We start from the raw sequence: 26984 nt of genomic DNA, 5'->3' as shown, positions 1-26984 counted from the left end.
TAACCCCTAACCCGAACCCTAACCCTAACTCTAACCAATAAACCTAATCCGAACCCGAACCCTAACCCTAACACCCTAACCCTAACACCCTAACCCTAACCCTAACACCCTAACCCTAACCCAAACCCTAAAACCCTAACCCTAACCCTAACCCTAAAACCCTAACCCTAACCCTAACTCTAAAACCCTAACCTTAACCCCAACCCTAACCCCAACCCCAACCCCAACCCGACCCCTAACCCTACCCCTACCCCTACCCCTAACCCTAACCCCTAGCCCTAGCCCTAGCCCTAACCCTAACCCTAACCCCAACCCCAACCCCTAACCCCAACCCCAACCCCAACCCCTAACCCCAACCCCAACCCGAACCCTAACCTAACCCGAACCCGAACCCTAACCCTAACCATATTACTCATGTAATTTTGGGTGTCATGTGTGCATTAGGAATGCTACATTTGTGTTCCGACGCTGCAGTTGGAACCAGCAATGCAGCCCCCCGCCTTGGGAGAATCTCGGTGCGCAGGATTGAGAGAGGCTTTTGATTTCCCGTTTTCCACACTGAACCGTTCTAACTGGTCTCTGACCTTGATTATTCAGGGCTGCGACCGTGAAAGATTTTATTCACCGTCCATGTGGCCCCAAGTTGTCCCAAAGCCAGGCAGTGCCACCAACATCTCTGCTGAGAATGCTGCTCCGCCTTTACGGTGCCCCCCAGGTCTCTGCTGAGCAGAACACAGCTCCACCCTCGCAGTGCCCTCCGCCCACCCGCGTCTGACCTGAGAAGAACTCTGCTCCGCCTTCACAGTACCCCCGAAGTCTGTGCAGAGGAGAAAGCAGCTCCGCCCTCGCGATGCTCTCCGTGTCTGTGCTGAGGAGAACGCAAATGCGCCCTCGCAAAGACACGGCGCGCCGGCGCAGGCGCAGAGAGGGGCGGCGCGGCGGGCCCGCGCAGGCGCAGAGAGGGGCGGCGCGGCGGGCCCGCGCAGGCGCAGAGAGGGGCGGCGCGGCGGGCCCGCGCAGGGGCAGAGAGGGGCGGCGCGGCGGGCCCGCGCAGGGGCAGAGAGGGGCGGCGCGGCGCGCCCGCGCAGGGGCAGAGAGGGGCGGCGCGGCGGGCCCGCGCAGGCGCAGAGGGGCGGCGCGGCGGGCCCGCGCAGGCGCAGAGAGGGGCGGCGCGGCGGGCCCGCGCAGGCGCAGAGAGGGGGGGCGCGGCGGGCCCGCGCAGGCGCAGAGAGGGGCGGCGCGGCGGGCCCGCGCAGGCGCAGAGAGGGGCGGCGCGGCGCTGTTGGGGAAATGCGGCGCAGGGCATAGAGGCACGCCGGCGCGTCCCCGGAGGGGAGAGGTCGCTGGGCGATCGGGAGTGAGGCGCGGCGCAGGCACAGGCGCAGAGACGCACGTCGCTGAGCTGACGGTGGCGGGGCGTGTTGCAGGCGCACAGTCGCACGCCGCCAGGCCGGGAGCGCGGGGGTGGCGCGGTGCAGGCGCAGAGACACGTCCCCGGCGGCGGGGCGCAGAGACGGGTGGAACCTGAGTAATCTGAACAGCCCGGTTCGGGCCCCCCCCGCTTGCACCCGGGCACTACAGGACCCGCTTGCCCACGGTGCTGTGCCATTGCGCCCCCTGCTGGCGACTAGGGCAACTGCAGGGCCCTCTTGCTTGCAGTATAGTGGCGGCACGCCGCCTGCTGGCAGCTAGGGACATTGCAGGGCCCTCTTGCTCACATTGTAGTGGCAGCACACCCGCCTGCTGGCAGCTGGGGACACTGCCGGGCCCTCGTCCTTGCAGTGTAGTCAGGGCACGCCCTCTTCTGACCGCTGGGGGCACTACAGGATCCTCTTGCTCACAGTGTAGTGGCAGCACGCCCCCTGCTGGCAACCAGGGCACTGCACGGTCCTCTTGCTCATGGTGTGGTGCCCCTACGCCACCTCCTGGCAGCTAAGGACACTGCAGGGCCCTCTTGCTCACAGTGTAGTCGTCGTTCGCCCCCTGCTGGCAGCCAGTGACACTGCCAGGCCCTCTTGCTGGCAATGTCGTGGCTGCAAGCCACCTGCAGGCAGATGGGGACTAGGCAGGGCCCTCTTGCTCCCGGTGTGATGGCTGGCGTCCCCTACTGGCCGCCTCCTGCACCACTTAAAGTCAGAGCGCCAGTTATTAATCCCCATCAGTTCTGTAAATTAAAACTGAAAAGGAGCTATTACTGGGAAGAGCTGATGTCCCAGTTATTAACTCGGAAGAAAGATTTTCACCAAGAGGCAGTGCAAAGATGGAAGACAACTTCATTCAAAAGAAATACAGTGTAAAGAGCTTATTGTAGAAAAATAGGGAGGAGTGGGCTGATAGTGCATGAAAACAGCCTGAGTCCTGTGCGGGGAATTTTATTTTGGACTTCACATTCCTGCCTCTGTCTCAAGTCTCCGCCTGTTTTCTTTGGTTCTCCTGCTACTGCCTTAGGTCCCCAACTTGCCCCACTTAGGCTTGTGGGACCTCCTTACTGTTGATTGAGGTACATGTGTGGTGATCAATCCGAATCCACTCTGGCACCAGCCTCCTTCCCGCCATCCCAGGCAGGCTGACAGCGGTCACGTTTGTATCTACTGCACCTTCCTCTTTTGAATGTCTTTCTCTGCCCTAATCTGTACTTATGGTGCCAGGTTTCTCTTAAGAATGTCCCCTTTGTCCTTCTTATCAGCATGTAGCTAGCAATATTCTGACATTTTTATTGCAGAGTGAATGATGATTGGGGCATCTTAAGAGAAGTTCTAGGGTGTTTCTGCGTAGGTACCTCTTCTCCCTCCTAACCACAATTGACAAGTGCCCATCCACTCTAGCACTAGAGATGCTACTAATATGTGCATTTTTGGGGTCCCTCCAGGTGAGGCTTCCCAGACTTCCCCTTTTCCAGGAGCTCCCCCTCCTGTTCATGTCTAGCTATCTCCTCTAACAGAGCCCACTATCCTGTGTCTTTCCCAAAAATAGTCAGGGAATGATTAATTGGAAACCATAAGAAATGATATGCATGTAGATGAAAACTTTACAACTTACACAAATAATCACTCAAAATCATCCTTACACTAAAAATGCAAAACTATACAATTTCTAGAAGAAACTACAGAAGAAAAGCTATGTGCCTTTGCGTCTGGTAATGAATTTTAACAAATGACACACAAGGTTGATATACACAGAAGAAATGACAATGTGGATATCTTAATATTTACAGTTTATACTCTGGAAGAGACCTTGTTAAGAGAACCAAAAGACAAGCCACATATGGAAGAAAATATTTGCAAAATACAGATCTGAGAATTTGTATTCAAAATATATTAAAAATTGTTAAAACTAAACAATAAGTTAAACAGCCCAATTAAAAATGCACACAGATCTGAACAGACACCTCAACAAAGAAGATCTACAGATGGCAAGTACACTTACAAAAAGATGCTCAACATACTAGAGACCTGAAAACCATAAAAAGCACAGCTGGTCTATATATAAGACCAAATATAAGACCAAATATAAGACCAAAATATGCCACCCCAAAATATAATGGTAGGAAACCAGAATATGCAACCCCAAAATATGTCCCTTTGGCTTAAGAATTATTCCAAGCTAATTATTTTGGGAAAAAAAATGCTAACAAAGGAAGTTGTGAAAACACAGTAGAAATTACTTGTGTAAGGAAAATTTACATCTATAAAGGAAATAACCATTTAATAACCTTTGTAATAACCTTTGTAATAAACCATTGTAATAACCTTACAATCCAAAAATAACATTCCTAAGTATTTTGACAACTACTTTGATGTTATTTCCAATCAAAACCTACCATGAAACCCCGTCTCTACCACAAATACAAAAATTAGATGGGCATGACGGCATCTGCCTGTAGTCCCAGGTAATCAGGAGGCTGAGGAGGGAGGATCGTTTGCACCCAGGAGGTAGAGGTTGCCATGAGCTGAGATTGCACCTTTGCACTGCAGCCTGGATGACAGAGCCAGACCCTGTCTCAAAAAAAATTTTTTTAAAGGAAAACTATAGCCATTATAGCTTATCAGATTCTAGTCTTGTTTCTTGTTTCTGGGCTATTTTTACCCCTTTGTAAACTGGATCCTGCCATCTGATGAATTTTGTCCCACAATGATACTTGGGGAACAAGAAGCCAAGTATTGTCTCTCCTACTAATGTATCTATTGTCAGTTAATTTGAAGGTCTCCAACCCTGGAACAAAGTTAGAAGAGGAAGGTTCTGCTCCCCAAAATGCATAACCAAATTGTGGTACATTCATGTAATGGAATACTATTTAGCCATAGAAAGGAACAAGCTATCAACTGACACAAAGACATGAGTGAATCTTGCATGCACATTGCTAAATGGAAGAAGACAGTCTGAGGAGGATACACACAATGTGATCTCATTTAATGAGACACTGGAGAAGGCAAACTATACAGATGGGAAGCCATTGGCTCCATGGGGTGGGGGTTTGAAGCATTCCATATGATACTTTAATAGTGGGATATCTGCCACAATGCATTTGTCAAAATATGCAGAATTTTACAGCCAAATGGTTAAAGCAAACTCTATTCAAATTAAATACAATTACTCAGGATATGGAGTATCCCAGGACAGAATACATCATGTGAAAAAGAATTTATGCTACAAATTACTATGGTTTGGATGTGGTTTGTCCCCACAAAAACTCATGTTGAAATTTGACTCCCACTGTGTCAGTGTGGGGTGGTGGGGCCTAGTGGATGGTGTTTGGGTCGTGGGGACGGATCCCTCATGAATACATTAATGTCCTCCATGGGGGTGAGTGAGTTCTGTTCTCACAGGAATAGATAATTCCTGCAGGAGTAGGTAATTAAAAAGAGTCTGGCTTCCTTGGCTTCCCTCTTGCTTTCACTTCTGCTATGTGATCTCTGGGGCACCCCTTGCTCCCCTTCCACTTTCCACCATGAGGTGAAAAAGACTGAGGCCCCGCCAGATGCAACTGCCCAATCTCAGACATTCCAGCCACCAGTATTGTGAACCAAATGAACCTTTTTTACTTATAAATTACGCAGCCTCAGGTATTCTGTTACAGAACCACGAAATGGACTAAGACACAAATGTAGGTAAAAACTCACTGAAGGTGTAGGGAAAATGGTGTTGACCTAAGTCACTTTGAAAAGGAACAGAATCTGTAGGCTGAAGGCACATGAACTATACTTCATCATTGGATTCCACTTTATAAAGTTCTTTCCAACAAAAGCAATTGTGAACAATTGTAAAACCACAGTGTCTGTATCTGGAATAAAACAATGACTTACATAAGTCACAGATGGTGGGAACCAGGTTTCTCACTGTTGAAGTGGGAGATTACAAATTAGCAAGGCAAGAAGGCTAGAATGATTCATGTGATAGTAGATCAGAGGTGGAGACATCAACGTAAACTTATGTTTAGTTTAATATAGATACACACAGTTCTACATAGAAAACTTTATAATTAGGTGTGTATAGGTAGGTTAGACACACACATACACTTCCTAGCATTGCCAATGAGGGACAAGATACAATGTGCTCATTCAGCAGCCAGATGTAAGTTTTCCTACCATTCTGAAAGGAATCAGGCTCTTTGAAGAAATGTCTGATACTAGAACTGGGACAGTAAATATAGGAGCCAGGATAATCTGGAAGTATCAGAAAGTAAGTAAGTACTAAAAAATTTAAAATATATCAAAGAAAAATAAGAGCCAATAAAAACAGCTACTGATGGCCAACACAGGAATGAATTGTGCAACATAATACTGTAGTGTTGAATAATAACTAAAGCTTAAAGTCATTATCTAGGTGTCTGTATTTGTATACCTAGGTGAATAAGCAAATGGAGTTGCATAGAAATCTCCTTTGCAAAAGAATTCCAAATAATTGATGTAGACACTCAGCCACCAAGAAGGTGGAGCCAACTCCTCACTCCATAACTGTGGGCTCTGCATAGTGACTTGCTCCAAAAGAACACATGGACCCTAAACCCAAACCCGAACCCGAACCCTAACCTGAACCCGAACCCCTAACCCCTAACCCTAACCCTACCCTAACCCAACCCTAACCCAACCCTAACCGTAACCCTAACCCTAGCCCTAGCACTAGCCCTAATCCCTAAGCCCTAAGCCCTAAGCCTAACCCCAACCCCAAGCCCAACCCAAACCCCAACCCTAACCCTAACCCTTCCTCAGCCTCTCAACCTGCTTGGGTTACAGGTATGAGCCCCGGTGCCTGGCCAAACATTCCATTTTATATGCATATGCTAGGAATGAATAATCTCTAAACCAAATTATTAAAATTCTACCTTAAAAAATACCAATAGCAATATTATACTTAGGAATAAATGGAATGAAATGACAAGACTTAGATGAGGGAAATTATAAGACATTACTTAAGGAAATTAAACTCCCAATAAATGTAAAAACTTATCTTATTTGTGGATTTGTAGACCACATTGTTAAGTTTCCCAAAGTACACGAAGCAATCCGTGGATTCAATGTTATTCCTACAAAAATCCCAAAGGCCTTGGGACAGAAGTGGATAAGCTGATCCTGATCACATCCCAATTTCAAATTTTATTACAAAGGAACAGTAATAAAAACAGTGGGATCCTCGCACAGGAATAAACAGAAAGATCAACTGAATTGAATTGGGAGTCCAGACAGAAAACAATACCTCTATGCTCAACTGATTTTAGACAGGGTCCATTACCAGTAAATTGGGGAAAGAATCCTGTCCTCAACAAGTGATGTAAGGCAACTTGCTATCCACATAAAGGGAAATGAAATTGTATCCTTACCTCATACCACATAAAAAATTAACCTACAATGGCTCAAAGACAAAAATAGGTGAAAACTAAAAACTCTGGAAGAAAACATACAGTTAAGCATTCATGACCTTACATGTAGCAATAGTTTCTTACATCTGACACCAAAAGCACAGACCACAAAAGGAAAAATAAATCAATTTATTTCCTCAAATTTTACAACTTTTACGTCTCAGAAGACATGAAGAAAAAAGTTGAAAGACAAAATGTTATAATAGGAAAAACAACTGTCTTATAGTATACTCTCAACACTCAACACAGAACACTTCTGTTACCAGATACATCGGTTTTTTCCCCACACAGACCAAATCTTGGGTACCAGCTGGGTGTCCTACAGTGCAACCCAATTGTGACAGTAAATGGAGAAAGCATCAGACCCCACAGGCTAAGGACTCAGTCCTAGGAATACACGTCATGCCCCTTGTTGCTTGCAAATTTAAATGACAAACACAAGGATGGTAAAAAGAAAGTGACTTTATGCCAGAGCTTAGCTGAAGGGAACATACAGGCTCTTGCCTTAAGGGAAGCGCTTCCACTTTCTGGGCAGAAAGCAGGGCTTTCGGACTTGCCAGAATGGCACGCAGGGGATGAGGTGAGGAGGTGCAGGGTCTATGGGACATGCTCTGATATTTTCTCCATTAGGTGATCTTGCTAGCACCACCATGGGCAGAGCCAGGTTGTAAATTGACTGTTGTCTGCTGCCAATCTCCTGGTGGGGGAGAGATATGGAAGTGCCAGTTTGTTTCAAGGTTTGGTCCCTGGAACTTTTAAGTTATCACACAGTTGGAAAAGTTTGCAGTATAGGAAGTGTCTGGTGGAGAGACAGTAAAGCTTATAATTGCATTCCTAAAGAGCTAAGTGCAGGAACAGCAAAATGGTAAAACTAATTCATTTCTTCTGTAAGAAAATATGGGTACTCCGTTACAAGACTGTAACCACTTAAGGTGCCAACCACAAACAGTAGGTTCCCAGGTTACCTTCTGTCTGACTTTGCTACAGATTGGAGGCTCCCACAACACCCTTATTGGGTTCAGCAATTTGCTACATCACATTGCACAACCCATGAACGCAGTGTACTTACTATTCCTGACTTATTACCAAGGATCTTTTAAACGCTACAAATGAAAAGCCAGACGAAGAGATGCACAAGGTGAGGTATGTGGAAGGAATGCAGGCCTCCCATGCCCTCACCAGACATGATCCTCCCAGTATCTCCTGTGTTGGGAGAGCAACACAGATGCTCTCCCAACCCTGTCCTTTATTACACAGGCAAATTGGTTACGTCTGTGGCCATAGGTGATCAACTCAACCATCAGCACCTCTCCCCTTCACAGAGATGGGACGGGGGAAGAAATTTCAAATCCTCTAATGACAAGGTTGCTTCCCTTGGCAGCCAGCCCCACTGAGGCTATCCAGGTGCCCCCAGCCATCAATCATTTCATTAGCATACGAAAGACACATTACTTCGTACATTCCCGAGGCTTAGCGCTCTGTTTCAGGACACTGCAGCAGAGACCACACATTAACACTTATTACGTTCCAACAACCTATAAAATGGAAGAAAATTTCGGCACATTAGATACTTCATTAGTGTCTGTTATCCAGAATGTATAAAGAACTTTTACAACTCCACAGCAAAGAAAACCCAATCTAAAAATTGACAAAAGACTTTAATACACACTTCACCAACAAGCACATGAAAAGATGCTTAACATCATTACCATAATTAAAACCATAAAGAGATAACCCTTAACTCACACAAGAAGAGTTATACTAAAAAATAACAAGTGTTGACAAAGATGTGCAGAAACTTGAACTCTTAAACACTGCTTGTGACAATATGTGACAATATGTGACAAAATGGTGCAGCCAACGTGTAAAATAATTTGATGTTTCTTCATAAAGTTACAAATAGATTTACCATATGACTCAATGATTCCATTCCTAGGTATATACCCCAAAGACCTGAAAACAGCTGTTCAAACAAAAACCTGTGTGCTCTTTAAATGTGTCAAGGTCATAAATATGCAGGAAAGTCTGCGGAACAGTTCCAGGAAAAGAAAACTGGATCCGAATGAAAAAAAAAAAAAAACACATTATACTCCCAAGTGTGGCACGAGGTAAAAGTGAAGTGAGTTTGTGGACCGAATTATCATGTAGGAACAATGCTGATTTCCTGATCTAGGGGTTATGTGGTAGTTACCTGGGAGAGTGTCCATGCTTTCAGTGCAATATACTGCAGTATTTTGTGCGACACTGCAAATCTGGTACGGCAATAACTGTTGGGGAATCTAAGGGAAGAAACAAGTTGTATTTTGTACTACTACTGGAAGTTGCTTAGAAATATGACATTATTGGAAAGTAAGTTACTTTTTAAAACAACCATGTCAATACCATGCCAGCAAAGCAGACACATCATCAAAATCCATTACAGAGGCTATAGTTCAGCCAAAGCTGTAAAACCCTTAAAAAAGTCTCAATGTCAACAGGGTCCAGTTACTAGATATTATTATATTTATTAGTATTAGAGGCCATTGTGTCAATATATTCGTGTTACGGCATGGTATGGACATTTAGATTAGTGTTAGGGAATGGTGTGGATATTCTATTGGTGTTGGGGAACGGTGCAGATATTACATTAGTGTTAGGGCATGGTGTGGATATTATTACATTAGTATTAGAAGCGATGGTGTGGATTAGATGAGTATTAGGGCATGGTGTGGATATTATTACATTAGTACTAGAAGGGATGGTGTGGATTAGATGAGTGGTAGGGCATGGTGTGGATATTATTACATTAGTATTGGAAGCGATGGTGTGGACTAGATCAGTGATAGGGCATGATGTGGATATTACTACATTAGTACTGGAAGTGATGGTGTGGATTAGGTCAGTGATAGGGCATGGTGTGGATATTATTACATTAGTATTAGAAGCGATGGTGTGCATTAGATCAGTGATAGGTCATGGTGTGGATATTATTACATTAGTATTAGAAGGGATGGTGTGGATTAGATGAGTGGTAGGGCATGGTGTGGATATTACTACATTAGTATTAGAAGCGATGGTGTGGATTAGATCAGTGTTAGGGCATGGTGTGGATATTATTACATTAGTATTAGAAGCGATGGTGTGCATTAGATCAGTGATAGGGCATGGTGTGGACATTACTACATTAGTATTAGAAGGGATGGTGTGGACTAGATCAGTGATAGGGCATGGTGTGGATATTATTACATTAGTATTGGAAGCGATGGTGTGGACTAGATCAGTGATAGGGCATGGTGTGGATATTATTACATTAGTATTGGAAGCGATGGTGTGGATTAGATCAGTGATAGGGCATGGTGTGTATATTATTACATTAGTATTAGAAGGGATGGTGTGGATTAGATGAGTGGTAGGGCATGGTGTGGATATTATTACATTAGTATTAGAAGCGATGGTGTGGACTAGATCAGTGATAGGGCATGATGTGGATATTATTACATTAGTATTGGAAGCGATGGTGTGGACTAGATCAGTGATAGGGCATTGTGTGGATATTATTACATTAGTATTGGAAGCGATGGTGTGGACTAGGTCAGTGATAGGGCATGGTGTGGATATTATTACATTAGTATTAGAAGTGATGGTGTGGATTAGATGAGTGTTAGGGCATGGTGTGGATATTATTACATTAGTATTAGAAGCGATGGGGTGGACAAGATCAGTGATAAGGCATGGTGTGGATATCATTAAATTAGTTTTGGAAGCGATGGTGTGGACTAGATCAGTGATAGGGCATGATGTGGATATTATTACATTAGTATTGGAAGCGATGGTGTGGATTAGATGAGTGTTAGGGCATGACGTGGATATTATTACATTAGTATTGGAAGCGATGATGTTGATTAGATCAGTGATAGGGCATGGTGTGGATATTATTACATTAGTATTGGAAGCGATGGTGTGGATTACATGAGTGTTAGGGCATGTTGTGGATATTATTACATTAGTATTAGAAGCGATGGTGTGGATTAGATGAGTGTTAGGGCATGCTGTGGATATTATTACGTTAGTATTAGAAATGATGGTGTGGACTAGATCAGTGATAGGGCACGGTGTGGATATTATTACATTAGTATTGGAAGCGATGGTGTGGATTAGATCAGTGTTAGGGCATGGTGTGGATATTATTACGTTAGTATTAGAAGCGATGGTGTGGATTAGATGAGTGTTAGGGCATGCTGTGGATATTATTACATTAGTATTAGAAACGATGGTGTGGACTAGATCAGTGATAGGGCATGGTGTGGATATTATTACATTAGTATTAGAAGCGATGGTGGGGACTAGATCAGTGATAGGGCATGGTGTGGATATTATTAGTATTGGAAGCGATGGTGTGGACTAGATCAGTGATAGGGCATGATGCGGATATTACTACATTAGTATTGGAAGCGATGGTGTGGACTAGATCAGTGATAGGGCATGGTGTGTATATTATTACATTAGTATTGGAAGCGATGGTGTGGATTAGATGAGTGTTAGGGCATGGTGTGGATATTATTACATTAGTATTGGAAGCGATGGTGTTGATTAGATCAGTGATAGCGCAAGGTGTGGATATTATTACATTGGTATTGGAAGTGATGGTGTGGATTAGATCAGTGATAGGGCATGGTGTGGATATCATTACATTAGTATTAGAAGCGATGGTGTGCATTAGATCAGTGATAGGTCATGGTGTGGATATTATTACATTAGTATTAGAAGGGATGGTGTGGATTAGATGAGTGGTAGGGCATGGTGTGGATATTACTACATTAGTATTAGAAGCAATGGTGTGGATTACATCAGTGTTAGGGCATGGTGTGGATATTATTACATTAGTATTAGAAGCGATGGTGTGCATTAGATCAGTGGTAGGGCATGGTGTGGACATTATTACATTAGTATTAGAAGGGATGGTGTGGATTAGATGAGTGGTAGGGCATGGTGTGGATATTATTACATTAGTATTGGAAGCGATGGTGTGCATTAGATCAGTGATAGGGCATGATGTGGATATTATTACATTAGTATTAGAAGCGATGGTGTGCATTAGATCAGTGATAGGGCATGGTGTGGATATTATTACATTAGTATTAGAAGGGATGGTGTGGAATAGATGAGTGGTAGGGCATGGTGTGGATATTATTACATTAGTATTGGAAGTGATGGTGTGGATTAGATCAGTGATAGGGCATGGTGTGGATATTATTACATTAGTATTGGAAGCGATGGTGTGGACTAGATCAGTGATAGGGCATGATGTGGATATTTCTACATTAGTATTGGAAGCGATGGTGTGGATTAGATCAGTGATAGGGCATGGTGTGGATATTATTACATTAGTATTGGAAGCGATGGTGTGGATTAGATCAGTGATAGGGCATGGTGTGTATATTATTACATTAGTATTAGAAGGGATGGTGTGGATTAGATGAGTGGTAGGGCATGGTGTGGATATTATTACATTAGTATTGGAAGTGATGGTGTGGATTAGATCAGTGATAGGGCATGGTGTGGATATTATTACATTAGTATTGGAAGCGATGGTGTGGACTAGATCAGTGATTGAGCATTATGTGGATATTACTACATTAGTATTGGAAGTGATGGTGTGGATTAGGTCAGTGATAGGGCATGGTGTGGATATTATTACATTAGTATTGGAAGCGATGGTGTGGATTAGATCAGTGATAGGGCATGGTGTGGATATTATTCCATTAGTATTAGAAGCGATGGTGTGGACTAGATCAGTGATAGGGCATGCTGTGGATATTATTACATTAGTATTGGAAGCGATGGTGTGGATTAGATGAGTGTTAGGGCATGGTGTGGATATTATTACATTAGTATTGGAAGCGATGGTGTGGACTAGATCAGTGATAGGGCATGATGTGGATATTACTACATTAGTATTGGAAGCGATGGTGTGGATTAGATCAGTGATAGGGCATGTTGTGGATATTATTACATTAGAATTAGAAGGGATGGTGTGGATTAGATGAGTGGTAGGGCATGGTGTGGATATTATTACATTAGTATTGGAAGCGATGGTGTGGATTAGATCAGTGATAGGGCATGGTGTGGATATTACTACATTAGTATTGGAAGCGATGGTGTGGATTAGATCAGTGATAGGGCATGCTGTGTATATTATTACATTAGTATTAGAAGGGATGGTGTGGATTAGATGAGTGTTAGGGCATGCTGTGGATATTATTACGTTAGTATTAGAAATGATGGTGTGGACTAGATCAGTGATAGGGCATGGTGTGGATATTATTACATTAGTATTGGAAGCGATGGTGTGGATTAGATCAGTGTTAGGGCATGGTGTGGATATTATTACGTTAGTATTAGAAGCGATGGTGTGGATTAGATGAGTGTTAGGGCATGCTGTGGATATTATTACATTAGTATTAGAAACGATGGTGTGGACTAGATCAGTGATAGGGCATGGTGTGGATATTATTACATTAGTATTAGAAGCGATGGTGGGGACTAGATCAGTGATAGGGCATGGTGTGGATATTATTAGTATTGGAAGCGATGGTGTGGACTAGATCAGTGATAGGGCATGATGCGGATATTACTACATTAGTATTGGAAGCGATGGTGTGGACTAGATCAGTGATAGGGCATGGTGTGTATATTATTACATTAGTATTGGAAGTGATGGTGTGGATTAGATGAGTGTTAGGGCATGGTGTGGATATTATTACATTAGTATTGGAAGCGATGGTGTTGATTAGATCAGTGATAGCGCAAGGTGTGGATATTATTACATTGGTATTGGAAGTGATGGTGTGGATTAGATCAGTGATAGGGCATGGTGTGGATATCATTACATTAGTATTAGAAGCGATGGTGTGCATTAGATCAGTGATAGGTCATGGTGTGGATATTATTACATTAGTATTAGAAGGGATGGTGTGGATTAGATGAGTGGTAGGGCATGGTGTGGATATTACTACATTAGTATTAGAAGCAATGGTGTGGATTACATCAGTGTTAGGGCATGGTGTGGATATTATTACATTAGTATTAGAAGCGATGGTGTGCATTAGATCAGTGGTAGGGCATGGTGTGGACATTATTACATTAGTATTAGAAGGGATGGTGTGGATTAGATGAGTGGTAGGGCATGGTGTGGATATTATTACATTAGTATTGGAAGCGATGGTGTGCATTAGATCAGTGATAGGGCATGATGTGGATATTATTACATTAGTATTAGAAGCGATGGTGTGCATTAGATCAGTGATAGGGCATGGTGTGGATATTATTACATTAGTATTAGAAGGGATGGTGTGGAATAGATGAGTGGTAGGGCATGGTGTGGATATTATTACATTAGTATTGGAAGTGATTCTGTGGATTAGATCAGTGATAGGGCATGGTGTGGATATTATTACATTAGTATTGGAAGCGATGGTGTGGACTAGATCAGTGATAGGGCATGATGTGGATATTACTACATTAGTATTGGAAGCGATGGTGTGGATTAGATCAGTGATAGGGCATGGTGTGGATATTATTACATTAGTATTGGAAGCGATGGTGTGGATTAGATCAGTGATAGGGCATGGTGTGTATATTATTACATTAGTATTAGAAGGGATGGTGTGGATTAGATGAGTGGTAGGGCATGGTGTGGATATTATTACATTAGTATTGGAAGTGATGGTGTGGATTAGATCAGTGATAGGGCATGGTGTGGATATTATTACATTAGTATTGGAAGCGATGGTGTGGACTAGATCAGTGATTGAGCATTATGTGGATATTACTACATTAGTATTGGAAGCGATGGTGTGGATTAGGTCAGTGATAGGGCATGGTGTGGATATTATTACATTAGTATTGGAAGCGATGGTGTGGATTAGATCAGTGATAGGGCATGGTGTGGATATTATTCCATTAGTATTAGAAGCGATGGTGTGGACTAGATCAGTGATAGGGCATGCTGTGGATATTATTACATTAGTATTGGAAGCGATGGTGTGGATTAGATGAGTGTTAGGGCATGGTGTGGATATTATTACATTAGTATTGGAAGCGATGGTGTGGACTAGATCAGTGATAGGGCATGATGTGGATATTACTACATTAGTATTGGAAGCGATGGTGTGGATTAGATCAGTGATAGGGCATGTTGTGGATATTATTACATTAGTATTAGAAGGGATGGTGTGGATTAGATGAGTGGTAGGGCATGGTGTGGATATTATTACATTAGTATTGGAAGTGATGGTGTGGATTAGATCAGTGATAGGGCATGGTGTGGATATTATTACATTAGTATTGGAAGCGATGTTGTGGACTAGATCAGTGATAGGGCATGATGTGGATATTACTACATTAGTATTGGAAGCGATGGTGTGGATTAGATCAGTGATAGGGCATGGTGTGGATATTATTACATTAATATTGGAAGCGATGGTGTGGATTAGATCAGTGATAGGGCATGGTGTGGATATTATTACATTAGTATTGGAAGCGATGGTGTGGACTAGATCAGTGATAGGGCATGGTGTGGATATTATTACATTAGTATTGGAAGCGATGGTGTGGATTACATCAGTGTTAGGGCATGGTGCGAATATTATATGGGTGTTAGGGCACGGTGTGGATATCATAGTAATGTAGAGCACAGTGTGATTATTATATTAGAGGCCACTGTAAGAATATATATTAGCAGCCACTGTGTCTTGGACGTTGACCATGATACTAGGGTATACTCCAAACAGTGAGATTTGGGGGTTTTATTTTTCTAGATTATTTTCTTCCTCTGCTGAGTACTCTAAAGACTCACTCCTTGGCACTCAGGTCCGTGGACAGGAGCGTTTTACTCACCAATGAAGAACACCAAATTAACATGACCCTCGTGCTGCCCTGAGGAAGTTGAAGCTCCTCGCTGCTTCTGGCACCTCAGCGGGAAGTTGGTTGGCGCGGGATCGCGCGCCCTCTGGTGGAGCCATGGTTCAGCACAGACGCTCTTGCTCACAGTTTCTCGGCGGATGTGCGCCCCCTCCTGGCTGTCCTGAAATACCTATAAAATTCAATATTCAGTTTATTCAGTGTCATAATTTTGGAAATTCAAACCGAAATAAAGGCCACTATATCCATACCTTTCGCATAAATGGTGATGGAAGAATTATTTGGAAGCCATATAGAATGAAGTGACTCTATACACAAATTAAAACACAAAAACCTACTCAAAATAGTCCAGAGACTACAACTTGAAATGCAAAACTATAAATAATCTAAAAGAAAACCTAAGAGACATTGGATTTGGTGTTGAGTTTTAACACACAGCATCAAGTGCCAATTCGTGAAAATACTGAGAACAGACTTTATAAAACTAAATTTTCTACTATGAAAAACCCTATTCAGAGAACAAAAAGACAAGACACACTGTGAGAAGATATTTACAAAATACAAACGTGATTTTAAAAACTGTATTGAAAATACACAAACAACTCTTCAAACGAACACTAAGAAAACTAAAAACCCAAATAAAACTGGGTAAATATCTGAACAGACATCCAGCCAAATAAAATACATAGATAGCAGGCCAGGTGTGGTGGCTCATGCCTATAACCCCAGCACTTTGGGAGGCTGAGGCGGGTGAGTCACCTGAGGTCAGGAATTTGAGATCAGCCTGGCCAACACAGTGATACCCTCTCTCTACTAAAAATACAAAAAAATTTGCCAGGCATGGTGGTGGGTGCCTGTAATCCCAGCTACTTGGGAGGCTGATGCAAGAGAATTGCTTGAACATCGGAGGTGGAGGTTGCAGTGAGCCAAGATCATGCCACTGCACTCCAGCCTGAGTGACAGAACGAGACTCTATCTCAATAAAAAGAAAAGAAAAAAGAAAAAAAGAAAATATACAGATAGCACATAATCACACAAAAGGACACTCAATATATCTCATTAGGAGACTGGAAATTAAAATAATGCTGAGATATCACTGCACACCTAGTACAACTGTGGGACTCTTAAAAAAGCTCAACAGTAACAATTGGAGGTTGAAGAACAATAGGTACGGCCATTCATTACTGGCAGAATGCATGAATGGGTACAGCCACTTTGGGAAACAGTTTGACAGTTTTTCCCAAAGATAAACAAGTCTTACCTTACAATCCAACAAATGCACCCCTAAATTGTGTATGTTTAGACAGCTGCTTTGAAAAATTATGTTCAAACAAAAACTAGCATGTAATTATATACGAGCCACTCTACTCATCATGGCCAAAACTTGAAGCAATCAGAACATTCTTCAATAGCTGAATGCATAATCAATTTGAAGTACAACCATGCAATGGAATGCCATTCACCAACAGAAAGGAATGAACTGTCAATCCATGAAAAGAAATGAATGAATCTTGCATTTATGTTGCTAAGTAAAGGGTGGCAGTATGAAGATGCTATACATTATATGACTCCATTCATATGACATTCTGGAAAAAGCACAACCAAAGAGATGATAGTCAGATCAGTGACTGTCTGGGGTGGGGATTTGAAGTATTCTGTATGCTACTTCAGTAGTGGATATCTGACAGTATGCATTTGATAAAACCCACAGAATTTTAATGCACAAAGAACAAATCACAATCTACACAAATTAAATTATTTAGGATGTGGAAGTATCTAAGGACAAAATACAGAGTGCAACCAAGAATCTAACTGTATTACCAATGTATGTTGCAAGTGGTGGGCCAAAGGTGCTGAGCTGGAAATGAGTAGAATCCATAGACTAAAAACAAAATGTACTATATACATGAACAGTGGACTCTATTTTATAAAGTTATTTCCCATAGGGATAATAGTTAATTTTGAAACCACTATATCTGTAAAAAGAAAAATAACCATGATTTTCCTCTATACTATCAACATTCCACTTTTAACAGCAAATTGTGGGGGGGGGGGTGTTTCCCACACCAACCAATTTTCCAACTCTCTGGAAAACAATTGGGTATCCTGTAATTCAACTGTGACACTGATTACCTGGAGTTAGTATACACCCTACAGGTTAAGGGCTAGTAACACCAGACTGTCCACAACCTCAGATGCCAATCACAAGTAATGAATCCCCAGTTTACCCAAACTTCTATATAACTTGGCTAGAAACTAGGCATTCCTACACCCCCTCTTCAGGTTTGACAATTTGCTATGATGGCTTATGGAACTAGGAAATACTTACTTATGTTTACCAGTTATTATGGTCTCAATGTGTGTACACCCCCACCCCAAATTCCTATTTTGAAATGTAATCCCCAAAGGGATGGTATTCAGAGGTAACCGAGAGGTGATCGGATCATGAGGGTGCTGTCCTCATGAATGAAACCAGTGCCCTTATAAAAGCGTCTAGGAGCCCGTTTCCCCATTCTGCCATGTCACGACATGCTAGAAGGCACTATCTATGATAGATGAGCCCTCACTAGACATCAAATCTGTCAGCCTTGATCTGGAACTTTCCAAATTCCATATTTTAGGAATTTTTATGGAAGCTTCATCATGTAGACATGACAGATTATTAACTCAATTTCCAGTCCCTTCACACCCTCAAAGGATTGCATGTTAAGCTAAAAGTTACAACCTTCTTATCATGGCTTGGTCTTCCTGGTGACCATCCCCATCCTGAAACCATCCAGGAACCCACAGAGTGTCCTTATTAGAACAGAAGCCATTCCTATTATCCAGGAGATTCCAAGAGATTTAGGAACTCTGCGTCAGGAACCAGGGCCAAAGACCAAATATTAGAACACAAGATGCTCCTACTGTTCAGGAAATTGTAATAGTTTTAGGAGCTCTGTACCAGGAACTGCAGACACAGACCAAACATATATTTCTTATTAAGTCCCAACCTGGAATCTTGATCAAGAATGAATTCCTTGTTCCCAATGGTACAAGGGATGAAATAAATGGCAGATGGATAGTAGGAGCCAGGTTCCTCACTATTACAGTGAGAAGTTACAGATAAAAAATAGGGAAGCCTAGAATGATCTCTGTCATAATGAGTCAGAATATATATATACAACATAAGTATAAACTCACATTTAGCTTAACATATACACAGATGGTTCCACATAGAAACCTTTATAATTAAGTGGGTACATATAAGTTAGAAGACACACATATATTTCTTTGCACTGTCAGCTGTAAGTGTCATGATGCAATGACCACATTTAGTGTCCAGATGTAAGTTTTTCATACCATTCTCTAACAAAAGAAATCAGGGCTATTAGAAGAAATAGCTGAAACTAGGACTGGGACAGAAAATATATGAGCCAGGGTACTTTTGAAGTAACAGAAATAAATTATAAAAAAAAAACATGAAATTATGTAAAAGGAGCCAGTGGAAAGAGCTACCAATGGCCACAGGTATGAACAAAGAGCAACAAAATACTATAGAATTAGACAACAACCAAAAGATTAAAGTAACTATCTGTGGATCCATACTGGTATAAATAAATGATTAAACAGATATGCAAATGGGCTGAATAGAAATCTCTTATACAGAAGAATTCCAAATACCTGATATAGACACTCAGCCATCAAGGAGGTGGGGCTAACTCCCCACTCCTTAAGTATGAGCTCTGCATGATGACTTCCTCCAAAAGCATACATACAATATACACATGGGAAAAAAGTAACTTCACAGTGAAAAACCTGAAAACACTGCCTCAACCAAGTGATAAAAGTTAACATTAATGGTGATAACACATCTTGAGAGCATGAAGTGACTAGACTAGCACTTGCAAACCAAAAATAAAATTCAAAGATCTTTCCCACAACCACCTCTCCACCAGGGGACACCAAAGTTAACCTGGAAGACTGGTTCAGGCTATGATGGGAAAGAGGTGGTCAGACATGCCTCAGTATGCCCTCCTCCCTTTTGGAATTCAGGAAAAGCCAATCAGCATTTAACATCAACAGACCTTAAATCTGATAAGAAACATTTACAATCTATTCTCTCTGAAGCCTGCTACCTGGAAGCTTCATCTCCATGATAAAACCTTGGTCTCCATAACCCCTTATCATAACCCAGACACTCCTTTCTATTGATAGTAAGTCTTTCAACAAACTGCCAATCAGAAAAATTTTAAATGTACCTATAACCTGGAAGCCCCACCCCACCCTAATCCTTTGGGTTGTCCCACCTTTCTGGACCAAACCAATATATATCTTAAATACACTTGATTGATGTCTCCTATCTCCCTAAAATGTATAGAACCAACCTGCACCCCAACGACCTTGGGCACATGTTCTCAGGGTCTCCTGAGGGCTGTGTCATGGGCCATGGTCACTCATATTTGGCTCAGAATACATCTCTTCAAATATTTTATGGTCTTTGACTCTTTTTGCGGACACACTACACATCTGCTCTGCTTCCCCCAAACCCCTAAACCCAGGCTGATTATGAGAAAAACCCCAAGTAAACCACAATGGAGGACATTCTACACAATACCTGACCAATCCTCCTAACACTGTTCCAGGTCCTCAGAAGTAAAGTCTGAGAGACTGCCACAGCCAAGAAGAGCCTGACATGATGACTAAATGTCCTATGGGATCCTAGATAGGATCCTGGGAGAGAAAAAGGCAGAACTAAGGGAAACCAAATAAGATGTGAGCTTATTTAATAATATAGTAATATCCAGTCATTAACTATGACAAGAAATGATATAAGATGTTGGTCAGGAGTGGTGGCTCATGCCTGTAATCCCAGCACTTTGGGAGGCTGAGGCGGGCGGATCACCTAAGATCAGGAGTTCAAGACCAGCCTGGCCAACGTGGTGAAACCTCATCTCTACTAAAAATACAAAAATTAGCCGGGCGTGATGGCAGGCACCTGTAAAACCAGCTACTCAGGAGGCTGAGGCAGGAGAATTGCTTGAACCTGGGAGGCGGAGGTTGCAGTGAGCCGAGATCACGCCACTGCACTCCAGCCTGGTTGAGACTCTGTCTGAAAAAAAAAAAAAAAAAAAGATGTTAAACCTATCTGATACATGTTGATATGTTAAAAAGAGGGGAAACTAGGTTGCGTCTACATGGGAAATCTGCATTTTCTTCCCAATTTCTGTATGAATCTAAAACTAATTTAAAATAAAACCTCTATTTAAAAATTATAATTTTTTCAGATATCTACTAAATTATTTCTACTAAAAATTAATAATTGGCAGTAACTACTCCTACTTTTAAAAATAAGAGCATTCATGATACTGCAAAGTAAATTATACAGACTAATACATACTTTCAAAGAAACGCCCCTTTTACATGTTTTATGTTAAGATAACATATATGTGTAAACATGGTCGTATCATTTTTCTTATGGTGTAGTTCACTCTCTAAGAAAGCTGGTCATCTTAGAACCAGGGAAAAAAATTCACATTTTGGAGACTATTTCAATTTACGGCTGGATGTTTTCAAAGTATGACTTTGTGAAAAAAAAAAAAGTTCAAATTGATTCCTTGTGACTGGATCACTTATTCTAATGAATGCTTGCCTTTATTTTGTTTCCCAGCATTTCTTTCAGCTACGATACAACAGAAGCAAATATTTGCCACTGGAAAAAATATTCAAAGACACTCTTAGGTTAATCTATAGCTGATGACAGTCAGTCTAGTCTACATAGCAAGCGGCTTCAAGATATGATTATTTAGCTAAGCGGGAAATGGGACGTGACTGCTGCCTCATTCCCACACCTCTCTGGACCTGATAATTTAGAGGAAGCTCACATTTGCAAGATAAAAATTTTCTTTTCCTTCTCAGTATTAAATATGCTGTCACAATAGAAGAAAGCTTTACTGACTTCTTAAATGATGTGTTGAGACCGGAAACCTAAAATGATAGTTACTGAGAATAGTGCTAATGCCCTAAGTTTTTAGTCACACCCTCACCTAGGTAGGAACCTAACCAAAAGGGGAGAACTGTTGAACAAATTACGGGAAGTCATTGTTTTGGTCACAACTCCTGCATTAGGCCACACTGAGCAGGCAAAACCAGAATGGAGACACTCACGCTGAATGACACACAACGAAGCTGAAATTTTAAGGAAGTAGATAGATCCCAAAAGAGCTCCCTTTTTCCCTGAAGAGACTCCAGTCTACCTGGGTCAGCATAAAGAAGTCCCCTCTGCTTTAATTCTTACCAAAACAAGTAACTTGAAGTAATCTGATATTAACAAATCAGTTGTTATTTTCTATTGCTCTATTTCCGCCTTACACAACACAGTGTTCTGCTATTGCCCAGAGGGCACTGAGACCAAATAAAAGTTGAAAATGCCACACTGAAAGCAAATAAGTCCTAATAACTCAACTTACAACAATAACAAAGAGTGACACCAATGCCCAAAGTTTTGATCAGTATCTCAAAATTGAGAGGCTGACCAAAAGGGAGGAATTCTTACATCAAACAACATTTGGGCTTTAGAAGCCTCCCAATGAGTCCTTGTAAAGAGTCGCGGCCGGGCACCGTGGCTCACGCCTGTAATCCCGGCACTTTGGGAGGCCGAGACGGGTGGCTCATGAGGTCAGGAAATCGAGACCATCATGGCTTACAAGGTGAAACCCAGTCTCTACTAAAAAAAAAAATACAAAAAAATTAGCGGGACTTGGTGGCGGCAGCCTGCAGTCCCAGCTACTCGGGAGGCCGGGACAGGAGAATGGCATGAACCCGGGAGGCGGAGCTTGCTGTGAGCTGAGATCGCGCCACTGCACTCCAGAGCGAGACTCCGCCTAAAAAAAAAAAAAAAAAGAAGAAGAAGAAGAAGAATCGCAACCTACTTTACTATAGAAACAAACTGAAAACCTGACTTGGGAATGTATCATTGTTACAAATAGCGGCGGTTCAGCCAATCACATCAGCCGAGTGTCAGTCAATGGCCGGCAGCCAGCTGTTCAAAACAAGTTCCAAGAAGGCAAATCCGGGCTGTAACCAGGTCTGTAACCAATCCAGCCACCTCTATACCTCACTTCTGTTTTCTGTATGTCACTTTTTTTCTCTGGCTATAAATTTAACCTGCACATATTGTGTGGCAGATCATTCTGAACCATTTTTGGTCTGGACTGCTGCCTGATTCTAGAACCACAAAAAAAAAGCCAATTAAGATCTGCAAACGCACATTTGTTGTAATTTTGTATTTTAACAGTTGTGCCCTACAAAAGACATTAAGCTGAAATTAATCAAAAATCATTTACGGTCATGATTAGGTCATAAAAAATTGTCAAACATAACAATTCTTCAAAAAAAGCTAAAAAGTATTTTTTAAAAATATTGTTGATGGAAAAAAGAGTGCAAAAGTAGATAGGAAAATTATGTACAAAACTAAAAACAGAGGAGAAATTAAAAGTCAAATAATTGCATCAAACTGGAAACCTAGAAAAAATGGGTGATTTCCTAGTAAAAATACACATTAACAAAATGGGCACTGAAATAAGGCAACTATGAATATACCAATTAGCATAGAAAAGCTAAGAAAGGTCCTTAAAGATCTCCCAGTGGAAAAAGGCCCCAGGACCATCTGGGTCCATAGCTTAGTGTAAGCTGACTTAACTAAATGTGATTTTACACTCATGCATTGCATACATATGATGGTGGTCCCATGAGATAAAAATGGAGCTGAAAAATTCCTTCCTGGCCATCTTGTCATAAGCTCATGGCTCAAAGCATTACCTTTTCTCTGTTTTGATACCATGAAAGGAAAATAAATCTCAGGACCCCCAAATCACTAAGCCAAGGGAAAAGTCAAGCTGGGAGCTCGGTCAGGCAAACCTGCCCTCATTCTATTCCTAACTAAGATAGCTACAAAGATAAAAAGCTACATACCTCACTCACAATTTGCCCACGAAGAATTTCCTTTTGGACAAAGGACAGACAGCACTCAAAGTCATCCCTCACCTGAGACAGATGCATATCTGATTGCTTCCTCTGCCCTATTATTTATGTAAAAATGCAGATTCATTGAGCCAGACTAAATTGTGTATTCAGTGGAAGGCTGATCAAGGATTCAAAAGAATGCAACCTTTTGTCTCCAACCTACTTCTGACCTGGAAGCACCCCCACTTCCTGCTTCCAGTTGTCCCGCCTTACTGGGCCAAATGACTGTATATCTTACACGTCTCATCTATTCCTAAAATGTACAAAAGCAAGCTCTACCCTGGCCACCTTGGACACATGTCGTCAGGACCTCCTGAGGCTGTGTCAAGGGTGTGTCCTTAATCTTGGCAAAATAAGCCTTCTAAATTGACTGAGACCTGTCTCAGATATTCTGGGATCACAATCTACAATCACCATGGTGTTATAGTTGACTGCAGCATTCAGTACAGAGACATGCTGTACAGGTTTGTAGCCTGGGAGCAATAGGCTATACTATGTAACTTAGGTGTGGAGTGGGCTACACCATTTAAGTTTTATAAGGACACTCTACAGTGTTCACACAAAGATGAAATCACCTAAGGATAGATTTCTCAGAAAGTATAACATCGTTACGAGATGCCTGAGTGTACTTTAAATGGTCAAAGCCTAGGAGAAAAAAAGAAACTTAACTCTTGTTATGGGTTAATAACAAAGCTTAAGAGAGTTAACATAGTTCATCTAATCTAAGATGCCAATGATTAAAAAACATTATTTTATGCACCATCACAAATAGGTTGCCAATTAAACCGACTTTCTGAATAACGCACAAATGTGAATTTACTTCTATTAATGCCAGGAAAGTAAAATGAAAAATAAATTATGGTTTTGACATGTTAAAGCAAATAAGGCGGGGGTTAGCCTGAGGCCTTCCCTAAGCAAACAGAAACCGAACTTGGAGGCATTTGAACTGACTTAAAAAAATTAACAAACCAACCACAGTCAATGCCAAAAAGCTCAGCAGCCAGTTGGCTGTATGACTAGGGACGCTGAGGGAACCATCCCCACAACAGGCGGTCGCCTAGCTGGAGCCACTGAGGAGCCTCACTTAGGGGCCACCCTAAGAGCTCAAAGCCCCAAGCCGATTTCCGTTCTGGTGCTTCCTGTGTGATTCATGAACCATTCCTTTGCTGAAATAAACTCCGCTTAAATTTATTTTACCTAAAATCCTTTTAACAGACAAAGTCCAGTATTTACACTGAAAATACGGTTGTGAAAACTCACATCTACATCTGCTCTTCAATATTTTTCAAGTACTTTAACACTCTAAGAAAAACGAGCCACTGGAGCGCAAATAAAAGCAAGTCGTGGGGTGCGCGTCTCCCTGGGGCTCTCCATGTTGCCCTCAGGGTTTCTCCCTTCTCTGTCCCGGATCCACCCCAAACAAACCCAAATTGGTCAAAAATTAAAAAATGAAACAACTCAGGTATGCTGTAATAATGAATAACAAAGCCACTTAATGATGGGCCACTTTGTAAAATAAAATAAATACAACTTGAGAAAGTGGAGCGCGAGGCAGCGCGGCCTCCTCAACACTGAGCCGGGACAGAAAGCTTTTTCCTCACCTTTCCTCGGGCAGCCTCGGGGACCATGAAGCCACAGCTTCCCCAGTCGTTCCTGAGGAGCTGAGGAGAAGGAGGCTGGGTCGTCCCTGGCCACGGTCCCCAGGTGTTCCTATAGAGCCAGCGGCGTCTCCCGAGTGGGTCCTGAGGAGGAGGAGGCTGGGTCCTCTCAGGTGTCCCTGTAGGGATGGAGGCGTCTCCTGCGTAGGTCCTGAGGAGGCGGCTCGGCTCCGCCCCCTGGAGCCGCAGGGCGTCTGTGCCGGAACCCGGGCGCCTCTTGAGGTTCTGTGAGGCGGCATCGCGCCCCCTGACGGCCGTCGCAGGCGGTGCAGGATGCTCAGGTGCTCGCGGTCGAGCTGTGGCCTCGCCCCTCCGGTGAATCTCCGAAGTTCACTGTTCTGACAATTACACGCCATGGCTTTTGAAAAACCAGCTGAGGCCGGGCGCGGTGGCTCACGCCTGTAATCCCAGCACTTTGGGAGGTCGAGGCGGGCGGATCGCGAGGTCAGCAGATCGAGACCATCCTGGCTAACACGGTGAAACCCCGTCTCTACAAAAAAATAAATAAATAAAAAATTAGCCGGGAGTGGTGGCGGGCGCCTATAGTTCCAGTTACTCGGGAGGCTGAGGCAGGAGAATCGCTTGAACCCGGGAGGGGGAGGTTTCATGGAGCCTCCTCTAAACAGAAAAGACCGACCCCCAGTCAGTGTTTTATTTTCCCTGATGACCGCAGGCCATGAACTTATGGAACAATAACGTAATTAGGCTCTTGGACCCAGGGAAGTAGCTCCATGCCACCTGCCCTCATTTGCTGAACATTTTGGTTTCTCGGATCTGCTACTCAGTTTCCAGTCTCTTCCTCCCTGCCAATGCTGCCAGCGTGCCTCTTCTGCAAGCAGCAACCGCCTTCCACCTTCCATTCTCTACTCTTTAGCCATCATCTGGCTGGACTTTTCAGAACGGACTGCAAAGGAGAATAAACTGGCTGAGTCTGAGGGTGCACTCACGTGCAAAGTTGCAAGCTTTAATGTACCCATCTTGGCAGATTTTGGCTCCTTAGAGTTCTTTCTCATTTGGGGATCTCATGTGCCCTCTCATGAGGTGGGCTCGCTGACTGTCTGCGCTGGTGGCATCTGGCAGCACCTTGTCAAGTGCACCTAGGTAAGAACCTGGCTGCACCTGATGCTTAGCCAAATGGGGAGCCCACAGTTCTGTGTATCAGGTGATGTTTAATCTCTGGAGGTTAATGAACGTGAGGGAGCGATACTGTCTGGGACTGTCCACATATTGCGTCTGAGTCACTGAAGGAAAAGAATGTAGGGTCTGTTTGCTGGGACTGGACACCTCCATAATCACATGCTCCGTGAAATGCAGGCAGGAGATCTCGCTTTCTACCTCTGGGATGGGAGTGTGCAGTTTCAGAGTGAGACTAGCTCACACAACTGACTCTTTATTTGGGAAAGAGAAATGAAATCAGATGCAGCAATTTAATATCCACTAAGATGATATCTTAATCACAAACACTCTTCTGGTTTTTAGAAATGTGAATGTTATTTACACTAGGTTAAAAAACCTGAATATCCAACAGCATGACACCGACTAAAGAAATACTGGTGCACTCTGGA

At 42.7% G+C, this 26984-nt stretch overlaps 1 protein-coding gene across 4 annotated transcripts in view; it reads right to left on the bottom strand.

The window, feature by feature from the left end:
- LOC117977884 (uncharacterized) overlaps positions 1 to 26984 on the bottom strand; it is a 58540-nt gene that overhangs the window by 28291 nt on the left and 3265 nt on the right. Inside the window, exons 2-5 of one of the 4 annotated variants that reach the window (XM_063602691.1) lie at positions 25363 to 25909; positions 20784 to 20849; positions 15734 to 15929; positions 9048 to 9135 (exon numbers count right to left, since the gene is read on the bottom strand). The gene's annotated coding sequence lies outside the window, so the exon portion shown is untranslated. Of the gene's footprint in view, positions 1 to 6966; positions 8392 to 9047; positions 9136 to 15733; positions 15930 to 20783; positions 20850 to 25362; positions 25910 to 26984 lie in introns of those variants that run through there. The other 3 variants (XR_010111500.1, XM_055110848.2, XR_010111499.1) reach the window with 3 other exon arrangements.

Source organism: Pan paniscus, chromosome 2, assembly GCF_029289425.2.
Source record: "Pan paniscus chromosome 2, NHGRI_mPanPan1-v2.0_pri, whole genome shotgun sequence".
Lineage (NCBI taxonomy): Eukaryota > Metazoa > Chordata > Mammalia > Primates > Hominidae > Pan > Pan paniscus.
The sequence above is the reverse complement of the archived record's forward strand: the minus strand, read 5'-3'. Positions and strand labels throughout refer to the sequence as shown.